Genomic DNA, 11,728 nt, shown 5'->3' with positions numbered 1-11,728 from the left:
GTTGTCCTTTGAAAAAGCCAACCTTTTCACTTCTACCCTGATATAATGTGATGTTCTGGCCTTCTGTTATTTATTCTGTTTCAAAACTCTAATGTCTTTGATTTATTCAGTCACAAATGTCACCTCATTGCTGCTATAACTGCTAGGACAACAGTGCATATTTTATTCACCCTGAGGTATTCCTGCCTCAGAGGTCGCTCTGTATTATTATTGTAATAATTACTTAAGTTAGAACGTGTCCCACGTTGCATCCACATTCTGGAAGACTGATCCTATTTGAGATACTACCAAAAAAAAAACACAAAAAAAATAATTGCCCTCTGATATCTGTCTCTCTCGTAGACAACATACACCACTTTGTACAATGGAAGGACTTCAACATTATTTTAGTTACAAAAGTGCAAAAAAAAAAGCCACTGGCATTTCAGTCCTGAGAAAGATTTATAAAAATGATACCAATGAATCTTCCCAGACAAGCTGCATGAGTATTGTAACATTATTGCATTATTTCAGTTCACATAAAACAGGCATGATACTATTTTGATATTAATTTAAAAAACATACCTTATAAAGTCTGTAGAACATGTGTACATATTATATAGACCATTTCCCTCAGTTTGTCATCCAAATGATTTACACATCTTGTATTGTACTTAGATAACAGACAAATAAAATTAGATTTTCTAAAGTATTTTTACGATTAGCTGCCTTCATCTTCCTGGGACATGCAGGCCTGTTGGGATTCTGTTCCACAGCTTTGATGTTTTCCTCATTCGGTGTAGCTGCCCTTGTACAGGTTTTTTTCTTTCCCTACAGGAGGATTCTAACCTGTGACAGTGTCCCTGCACCCTACCAGCACGGGCTGAAAAATGTCCTGGGGTTCAGTGAGCGAGCACGTGGAGTGAATTGCGCTGTGCAAAAAGGCCGGTGCCCCACCGCAGGAGAATTCGGTGCCCTCTCGTTCCCTAGGGGAAGACAGCGCTGTTGCAGACTCGAGTACTGTGTAAGCCCTCTTTCATCCTTCCCTTCTAAATTTCTCCTCCACCTTCCACAGCAGCGCAGGCTGACCGACAGGCTTGCAGTCTGGGCAGCGCAGCTCTCTCACAGGTGTTGGTTGTTCTTCCTGGGACGCGGTCGCGTACGCCCAGGCCCCTCCCAGCCCCAAAGCACTTGACACCCCCAGAAGCTGGACTTGCTCCTCCACTACAAGGCCAGCCTGCTATTGTGGGAGAAGTCCTAGGGTATCACAACACTGGGACAGTCCCAGTTACTGATGATTTTATGATGGAAAAAAACAACATCCTCATTTGAGAATCAACAGCGAAACGTGATTTTATTCTGAATTTCAGCATCCGTCATGCTCAAACTACAATAAGCCATAAAAGGGGAAGAAAACAAACTACAAATTTCTACATTAATCTTTTTAATATGCTGTGAGTTTGGAACCGAGTTTCCTCTCTTACTAGGTACAGAACTTTTTTAACTACCTTTTTATATTGGTTGTCATGGTTTACACAACAGGCCTTGTCTGGCATATTTCTAAACTGTGCCCTGTAAATGGAGTCATATAAGATACAGAATAGGACTAGGGCTGCTTTTCTATCATTAGCTGTCTAAAAAATGCATACTTTGTCCATGGGTTGACAAATGGTTGTTAATACTGTATGACCAAGGTCTCTCAGTAGCAGTCTTTTTTGCATATTATGATGGACAGAGAATGTACAGAGTATCTGAAGTTAAATAACTTGAAGTATGTTTTGGACAGAATATACAAACACTTCTTTCACTTTTCTTACACTGAAGCACTCATTAATCATGATTAAATTCAAGCACCACAGAGTAATTCAACATCCTTTATTCACACCTTTTACCCTTTTGTTCCAGACAAAAAAATTCTCCACAATTCACCAGCAACTCTGTATATACTCTCCATTAGTTTTACAAAAAGAGTGCAGAATTCAAAAACCCAAATTAAGAGACCCAGAATTTTCTGATATTACATCATTCGGACATATACTATACAGTATATGTGAGGTTAGTCTTTTCTGTAATATCTTTTTAGTTTGGCTGTGAATGTATTCCGTATATCCATTCTATGATTTAATTACTTGTATATCACATTTCTAATTTTAAGAAGGTTTCTTACACTGGAATATAGAATCAAATCAAGATGTCATCTTATAAAAAAAGAATAAACAATTCAAATATATATTGTACAAACTTTTGCCTGTCTCTCAAATACCTGTTGAATTCTTTCTCCAGACAGAAAATGTAAAACAGACCCCAAACACCTGTACCCGATAAGAGTCATAATTTCTTGGTCATACAGTAAACTTTAATAATCAAGTGTGAATATTTTCGTTCAGCCTGTCACAGTAAACAAAAATATATTTTCTCATTGACAAACATGCTCCAGTTTTCCCTTTTTTGCTCATTCAATAACATTTCATTGTTGTTAGTACCATTACTATTGTGCATGTTAGTTACAATTCCTTTCATTACCAAGAGAAAATATTTACAAGACGCTTCATTCGTCATGACTTCACATTTCTTGACTGTCAGCTATTTTGAGAACATGCACATTATAAAAATGATGGTCTACAAAGTGAAAAATGAGAGAACAAACATTTCTTTTTTAATAAACACACTCAAGTGAATTTAAAACATTAACGGAAAAAGATCTGTCTAAGGCTGTGTTCTTGCTAAATGTAACTCAGAGGTTTTCCGATAAGAATTTTTAGTATGGCCAGATAATGCACAATTAAGTAATCTGCAGTTTTAAGTAGCTATTTGGTTAGATTTGTATTGTTTAAATGCCATGGTTAAACTCAGTAACCATCAGTGCAGTGTATCTTGATTTTAAGTGGAAAAGTTGAATTCACACATGTGTTTGAAGACATTTTTATGTTAAAAATACAGATATGACACATGAAATTCTGAGAATTCTGGAAACAACAAATATTGGAGACATGACAGCTAACACACTGAAAACAAATTCTAGATTTTATGTACAGCAACAGGTTAGTCACACAACAAACAAATTTGCAAACAGCACTTGAATCCGCCTGGGGTTTGATATGTAATCAGTGAAACTACTTCTTACTTAACAGCCATATGGTATAAGCAACGTATGAAACATACACACATTGAAGAAGCCGAATTACAGTTTAAATAATTTTACTCTCAGCTGAGCCACATCAAAGCTTTAGAAAAGTGAACTGCACGTCAAAGGATTCTTTGAATCATCTAAAGAACTTATTTTGTTCAAAGCAAAACATTTCCCTCACATAAGCTTATGTGCTACTAAAAAAAGGAAGTTAAAGTGAATGTGGTATAGTTTTACACATTGCTCTTTAAAGAAAATGCTCTTTTGGTTAAATGATGTTGAATTAATAACAAAAATGTGTACCTTTGAACTGATTTCTCAAGAAAGGCAGACCAGATGTGTTCCATTGCACTGAAAACAATTCAGCTAAAGGTATGATTTCTTAAATTCATTTTACTTTTTAAACAAAGGAAGGAAGCAGAAATGTTCTTTCAGCTTGTGTAATCATAAAATATCAGTGAACTCCAAGATTCTGACATGGTTCTTTTGTAAGAATCTTGCTTCTAGGTCAAGGTTAATTTTTTCTAAGTCACAATGCTAAATAAAGTAACGGACACTTAAGTATAAAATCTCATTAGAAACCCATTCCAGTCAGTGTTATTTTGTATGCATCTCTATTTAGAAGTGTGTGAGTCTGTGCAAGTGTTTGAAACTGCATAAAACTACACAAATGTATTTTCACTAAACATTTCACTGGGGATGTACGTAAGTTCTATATATTTTAAGTGTTCAACTGTAAACTGAAATCTCTAATGTTGTTTTTCAGAAATATAAAATGCGCTTGAAATATTGTAAAATAAAACTGGCCATTTCTTGAATATCAAAGAACATGTTCTGTGATGGTAATCAGAAACGATTCATCACAACAAAGAACTTGAGATCATATATAAATATAGAAAAGATACTGGTGACAATGGTAAAATGTGAACTTTGTAAATTTATGGTTAAAAGTAATTCAGAATCCTTGGAATTGTTCCATAGAAAGCAAAGTTAGGGTCTGGGAAAATTGATGTCTCACGTAAATGGCATCCATCCGCCTGGATGTGTCAAAAAGCAGTCGTCTCACCATTTTACAGTCACCACTAATTCAGAATAAAAGTTCTACATGCAGTGTTGCACATTTCTGCCTTTGAATCTCAAAATGTTAGTCAGTTTAGACATATTTCACAGTGCTCTCATGCAGACACTTTGAGCCATAATTGAAAAAAAAAGAATTTAGATTATGAAAGTGTTTCTTGCATGTCCAAATTGTTTTATTTTATCTTTTATGTTTCACAGAGTTAATGTAGATCATTAGATCCTGAATAATAAGATGTATTTAACCTAAATTGAGTAATGTAAAGCACTGTACTTCTTCTGTCTGAACTATATAACACCGTAGTCAAAAAACTAATATCCTTATTATATCCTTCTGGGGCTGATTTTACACCCAGATGATAAAACCTCCTCAGAGCAACTGTAACCCATATGGGTGAGTTTTGAAGACACACGATAGGTTGTGTATTGTCTCAAGCAGTGCAAAATGTCCAAGCAAATAAAAGTGATTTAATTCTGCCTTGCAAGTGTTGGTTTTTTAATAGTCCCTTCATCAGGGGACCTGGAGATTCTGTATAAGTGCAGACCCCTGACACGTGTAGTTAGTGTTTGCTGAACTGTCTGTCAATACCAATATTAGAATTAATTTAGAATCAACTCAAATAGTCCAAAGGTTTATTTTCTTCTTTTGCAGCAACTCTTAATGTCACATCATTGAAATCAGATGGATTTATGACTTCTGTTTTGACATGTCACTCAGACTGGGTGTTATCCTGCGACACCGCTTTTCCCTAAATGTTCCAACCTGCTAATAATTTCATTTTCTGGTTGAATATTTCCAAATTAAATTAATCTGATGAAATGTGTTAAGAGCACAGATTCCACCTTACACCTCCAGTTGAAGGGCACTTTCTGAGGAGCTGATTGTAAAACCTAGTGACAGACATGACAGGCTGTTAAGAATGTGGGGTTCATTACCAGAGTCACTGCAGCCCTTAAAGGTTATTCACTTCCTTTTAAAAGAAATCTTTAGTATGGAGTGAAATGTTAATGCCATATGCCAAACTGTGAAAAAAGTTGCAAAGAATCATTGAGAAATCATCATTTGATAATCCTTGATATGTTTTTTCAGTCGTTTAATGAAGTGTAAGGACACTCACTCCCTGAGTGTGCTATACAGAAGTCACATAAGGTGTCAAAGTGAAATCCACTAGACGATGCATCTGTAAGCCTTTCAGGTAAGAGCCGATAAGATTTTTGCTTAAAGCCCTTTTGTGAAGATTTCATACAGAGATTTTTGCTGAAGGATATTTTGCTTTTTTCAATGGAAATGATCAACTGCAAATCTCTGTTGTAAAACTGCATGTTTAAAAAGCTGGATGTGAATGAAAGGAAGTTCTTGGACACCTTCCCTTTACATTGAAGGCACATGTTGCTTTGCTCTGACACAGAGTGTATTGAACCTGGATGGAAAATGGATCACTTTTCTGAGCCAAGACTGTTTCTCAAGTTTTCACATGAGAAAACAGTTAGGAACATTAAAGTTCACTGTTACAAGTCAGTGTTTTGTATTCACTTTGGGAGAACATCCTTTTCTCATTATTTTTCAATAAAATATCTTTGATTTTGTTCTATTTTTAGCTCACTCCTGATGTGGTTTGTGAATAAGTCATTTTTTTTCCCTCTTTTTCCCATTTATCTGAACAAAATACATTCAAGTAGTATTGTAGAATGCAACTTTGCATTAGCTTAAACTTTGATTCCAACTCCTTAAATAATCTGGTGCAAACAGCCCTAGGAAAGACAGATGAAGAAACATTATTGGAGTCAGTTTCATTAAAAATTGTATGATTTTATGGAACATTGCGCCCCATTCACACAGCCTTTGGAAGGCAGGCCAGTCGTTAGTGGAGTCAACCCGGTGGAGCATGTGTGGGCTCTTCTGAACAAATCCCTGCATCTGTTCAATTAGTTACATATATCCTTACAATTGTCTGATGACACTGTTTTTCTCAGTGAACAGCACATACAGTACAGTACTGTACTGGCAACAGCTTCATTTTTCTGACAAAGGCTTATGTTTTATGAAACAATGTCACCGTAGTAATGAAATTATGGATGTGGTTAAATATATGTCATCACCGCAACTTAACAGCTGTTCAGTTTTTCTCGCTAAATAAAACCACTAGAGATCTTTTAAAAAAAATTGAGGAATATTACTGTCTATAAATGTCTATTGAACTGCACAGGTATAAGCCCTGCAGTTCTTAAATAATTCATTAGAACATCTTAACTACAACTTGAGAGGATAAATATGTGTTCAATAAATTTTGAAAAGCTATCATTGACAAACACATATAGTTCTACAAACACTCTTTACATTACATCAGTTAACAATCTACAGTACATGCTTACATCGATAGATCATGTTTATGTCTGCAATTGTACAGCGTATATTGTCTTAAATATGCAATTAAAATGTGCATCTACAAATTTCATAATAAAATCCAAACCTGCTGAAAAGAAGTGGTGAGAGAAAAAGCTGCCTTTAACTTGCAAATTTTATGGACCTTTCAAAGCAGCCATTAATTAATTTACCTGATTATGTGTTTAACGAGACTAAATATAAACAGACTAAATAACTCACAGCCTTCCAGGACTTGAACTGGCCTTGTCTTTGACAGTCACATCCAGTGGACTTACCTCACTCAGTACAACCAGGACTCATTAGTTCTTTTACCTTCACAAATATGGCTCGTATGTTATTCTTTCCATTATACTTCTGTCTAAATTGCTAGCTCCTATATATCAGAGGTGAAAAGAACAGTGCTTGTTCCACAAGGTCAGAGCTACTACCCATGAATCAGTGGATGTCATCGTCCCATTGAGGGTGTCACCCTGCCTGGCACCCTCTGCTTCTGGAAGGGGCTCTTGACCCTCACCAGGCTTGTACCTCTACCTGATAATGGATGGAAATGATGAACATTGGTCAGTTCTGATATAAGTTGTACAAACTTTTTTATTTAGTTTTATCCTTCTACTTTCCTTCCCTGGTTGTTCACATGGGGTAAACGGGCTGTGGAGCTGAGAAGAGTGAGCTTGCCTTGTGAAGGGTAACTAGCTCTGTTGAGAAGCCATCAGTCATAACCAAGCTACGGTACAGCCCAGCGTTGACTTATTAAAGCAAACACATGAAAGCACTGAATACAACTGCATTCCAAATTTCTTACAGAACCCAATGCAAGTTAAAACGAGAGATTATGAAAGCAGTCCTCCAGATGAACAAACTTTACAATAATGTGAAAAACTGAAACCTTTCCAGTTGTGGTCAATTCCATTAGGGGAACATGCGAAGAATGGCTGCTTTACTCTGAAGAAAAAAAGAAAATTCCCATGTCAGACACGAAGTGTGCGCTCCATCTGCATGATAGGTGACATCAGCTGATGTTTCATATAAATAAGTGGTTGACTACAAAAAAAAGGATTGCTCTCTCAAATGTAACAGTTAAATAATGTTTCTTTGGCAATAGTGGGCTGGAGCGTCAAGGCGCCACCTCAAATACTTGACTGTGGTTGAGAATTCTCAGAGCACATGGCATTAATTTTTGGCTGTTGAGTTGCTGTATAAGATGCTGTCCTTTCCAGTGGTAGAATGCCTGTGCGTTCAAGGTCACAATTAGGGTGGGAGGATCTCTAAAGAACAAAGCCAAGTTTAATTTGATCCTGCTGAAGATCGAATAGCTGTGACACAAAATAAGTCTACTTGTCATAATCTAAATCACTTACAGTTTGCAAGAAAGAAGGTGGCGAGCCATCAACTTCTAGAACTTCACTGGATGGAAACTGATACTCCTAAGTTTAGGTAGAAATAGGTATAAATTAAATAGATCTGTCATCAAGGGAAGCAATAAGATTAATCATTGACACATTTTTCTCCCTGGCACTCCGACTTGTTTCCAGAAGGTGTCTTACATTTGTTTTTGTTTTTTCTCCTACTGTAGTTTATTCTAAAAAAGGTTTTAACAAATTATTACAAAGTTCCATGTATGCTAACTGTGCTCTGATAGTCATCTATAGTTAAGTCTGTGAAAGGTCACATATAATGGACTTTTAGATACAGTAGTTAATGGTTCCTGTAGATGTCCATGGAGATATTAGACTATTCACAAATCTCTGGAAGACAAACAGTACAGTTCACCACTATACTGTATGCGTCTGCTGCCACAATCCAGAGCGTGCCAGTATGCTCAATAGAATATGCAATCTAGGTACTGGCAAATCTTTTGGTTAGCCTTTCAGAATTAATACTAATGCGCTAGTTATATTAATTAGCACACTAGCCAGATCTGCTGTTGCATTCATTGATGCACCAGAAGCATGTGCTCAAGCATTCTCTAATGTTTTGGCTGGACAGTGTTTATATTCCGCAAAAATTGTGATTTTTTCTTTTGACTAACATGACCAAAAAGAAAAAAATATTTATAAATAATGAAGTGTTTGTGATTCTATCAATTACTTTAAAAAGTTTTTTTATAATTATTGCAGCAGGTTTTTTTTAAGTTTATCGTATGTATTGTGAATTTTCTAGTAGTACTCTTTATTTCTATTAATCCTTCTCGGAGCTCTGCAGATATTTTTGAATATCCAAAGAATGCATTTGCCAATGGGAATGTTGTATAGAAAATTCTAAAGTATATTCGGTCCATAATTTTGTTTTATTCTGCTCCCAAACGCAGTTTAGACACATCCTACTGTGGAGAGGTTATATTTTTTTCTGTCTGTTGATTTTATATAAATTGTGGTATACATGTAAAGAAAAATAAACAACTGCAAACAACCAGTGAACACTTTGCCCATTGTTTAGTCTTTCCATTTTTTCCTTAGCAGTTTCTGACAGTTTTCTGTAACATAAAAATTAAAGGGGTTGGAGAGATGTTTAATTTGTGGGAAAACTGAGAAAATTGCTGCATTGCTCTTTTGAGAATAACCCCTTTATTTGCAATTAATCCAAACTCCTAGGAGCTCTGTGTTCATTTACCAAAAAAACAACATTAAAGAATGAGCTTACTTAACCTCTTGGCCTTTTTTAAAAGATCCATAAATAAATGAACTGAATAATTAGCCTACATTTGAATAATATTGCATCACACATTCTACCTGTCAGAGACCAGTTATACCACAGCGGGGTTTATAGTACCAGAAAATGCATTGTTTCATGTGAACCTCCAGTATGTGCTGGGATGAGGCAAAGTGAAACATGCTTTGCTTAATCAAATGGCACATCTTTCACAGCAAAGTGATTCTGTGGGGTTTTTTTCATGTCTGCGAGAGAAGATTTCACATTTTACTATGTGCTGGAACACTGCCTTCCCCCTGATAATCAGACTCCCTAGGAAATTCCTGATTGATTGGTCTTTATGACAGTATCGCACTTCGTCTCGGAAAACAACATAAATTAACGACAATTCTTTTTCTGTTTCAAGTTGACAGAACAAACAAACATTACAGAGAATGAGCATATAATAAGTATGCGCAATATTGGTAAAATATGAAAAAAAAACTTTCATAAAACTGTCAGCACTGTCTGATTATATGTTGGCAGAGCAGTAGCTCACCTTCGTAATCAATTACTGAAATAGTTGCAAGTGTCTTCTAGGTGATATAAAGGCTGAAAAGGAAACAGTGAGAAAGTAATCCTAAAGGACATTGATACATCTGAAATATTCAAACAAGCTCATTATTGAATACTTGGAAAAATGCTTGTTGAGTGGCTGATGGGTTGATAATGCGGTGCTTTTTCTTCAACATCTTGCTTTTTTATTCCTCTTTCTCTAAAAGACTGCACAAAGGTAATGGCAGTGAAATATTCTATATGGACAAAGGGACAACTGAAGAGGCAGCTTTATTCATCCTAAATGTTTCTACAATGTATACATTTGAAAATCTATACATTATTTGATCTGTTTAAGGCCAGTGTGCTGCTTTTTGGCATTTAATCAAAACTGAAATCATTTGCACATTTCTCAGACTCCGAAGAAAAATGATGTAATAATCCTATGGAATTTCTTTAGAAACTTTACATACGCATATTCTTTTTCATATCTTCTGTTTAATGGTTGGGCAATTCTATTAAAATGCTTGTAGCAGTTCCCCTCAATTACCATCTTTTTTGTTTTATTGTACTTAATATAAAAGCAGCAATTATTTGATTTCAGAGTTATGAAAATACGCATGTTATGAGAAAACAAGCAATTTAAGCTTTAATTGGTGTCATTGTTCATGGAGCTGGCAAGGTGCTTACACTGTTGGCACTTTCTTTTCTATAAAATTGCGGCATTTACATTTCTGAATGAGTATTTAAGGTTGTTTTATTGCACTGTAATTCAAACGTATATCCTGCAATGTAAAACGTTTTATAAATATTATTTTGAAATTTATTTAACTTCTATGTTTATATGTTTTTTCACCATGTTGTGAAATTTCGCTCTAATTCCCCAAAAGTGTTTTATTAAATTGTAAATAAATTGTGGTGCAATACATTTGTGCTGTTTATTAGCTTCTGCATTGTATCTGTTTATATTCAGAAACGTTGAAAGAAATCCAAGTGCATTTTAAACCTGTGTACATCTCCAGCTGCCACAAGAGTTAATGTAGCAAGTAAAGTAACAGATCTCTTTATATGTATTAGGAAGCTGAAAGCTTGTAACAGCGCTGTGTGACCTCAGTCACACCATAAATAGCACCAGTGATCCACTACTTGATACTGTGAAGCCTGTTTATTATTTACAGTCGGGATGAGGCTAGGGATTGATCAATTAATAGTGTTTAATTGAGATTATCATTTAAAGCATTTAGACTTTAAGCAAAGATTTAACAGAAAGTTTGCCACAAAGCTAATTTCTTCAATTCTGTTTTTCAGAACTTAACAAAAGCCTGTACAACCTCCTTGTCTGCACCACACCACCATGATCACCGACTGGATCACTAGCACAAGTGAACAACGGAAAAAAAAAAGTTTTGTTCTTAACAAAAACAAATAAAAGACCTTTACCAGCATGACAGAAAACCGCATGCATTGTTTTATTCCATACTAAAAATATAATGTGCAAAGTAAACTTACAGTTTAAGAAAAGCTTGAAACAGTTTATTACAGAGCTGGATTATATTTAATAATGCTCTTCAAATGTAGGTACAATTTGTATTTATCACTTATTTTATGCATTCCTCTGCATGTATTATGAAGAGTTGTTCTGACACATTCTTATTTGAATAAAACAGTGGTTTGACATACATAGGGTCCTCATTTTCACTTCTGTCATAATTACCATATAGTATACTATGGATTTGCAACATACCTAGGAAACACAATCTGTTTTGTTTGTTAAAGAACACAGATATAAGAAAAGCTGCCATGCAAATTAAATTTACATGTTCGACATGATAAAAGAATGCCATACAATTCTTAGAAAAAGAAGAAAGCATTACAAAGGCCCCTTAAAATTGAAATGCTATAAGAGTTTGTTTGATCATTTTAACATGATGGATAACTATTTTTCATAACAGCTTCTCTAGAAATGCTTACTTGGT

General features: G+C 35.3%; 1 long non-coding RNA gene across 1 annotated transcript; it reads left to right on the top strand.

The window, feature by feature from the left end:
• Positions 1 to 3,312: 3,312 nt before the first annotated feature.
• LOC107078737 (uncharacterized) lies at positions 3,313 to 11,207 on the top strand. Its single transcript, XR_001479703.2, has 3 exons — positions 3,313 to 3,478; positions 5,274 to 5,379; positions 11,061 to 11,207. It is a non-coding gene; the product is annotated as an uncharacterized lncRNA (long non-coding RNA).
• The last annotated feature ends 521 nt before the right edge of the window (positions 11,208 to 11,728 follow it).

The sequence above is a fragment of the Lepisosteus oculatus genome, chromosome 12 (genome assembly GCF_040954835.1).
Source record: "Lepisosteus oculatus isolate fLepOcu1 chromosome 12, fLepOcu1.hap2, whole genome shotgun sequence".
NCBI lineage: Eukaryota > Metazoa > Chordata > Actinopteri > Semionotiformes > Lepisosteidae > Lepisosteus > Lepisosteus oculatus.
This window is presented reverse-complemented; position numbering and strand designations above follow the sequence as displayed.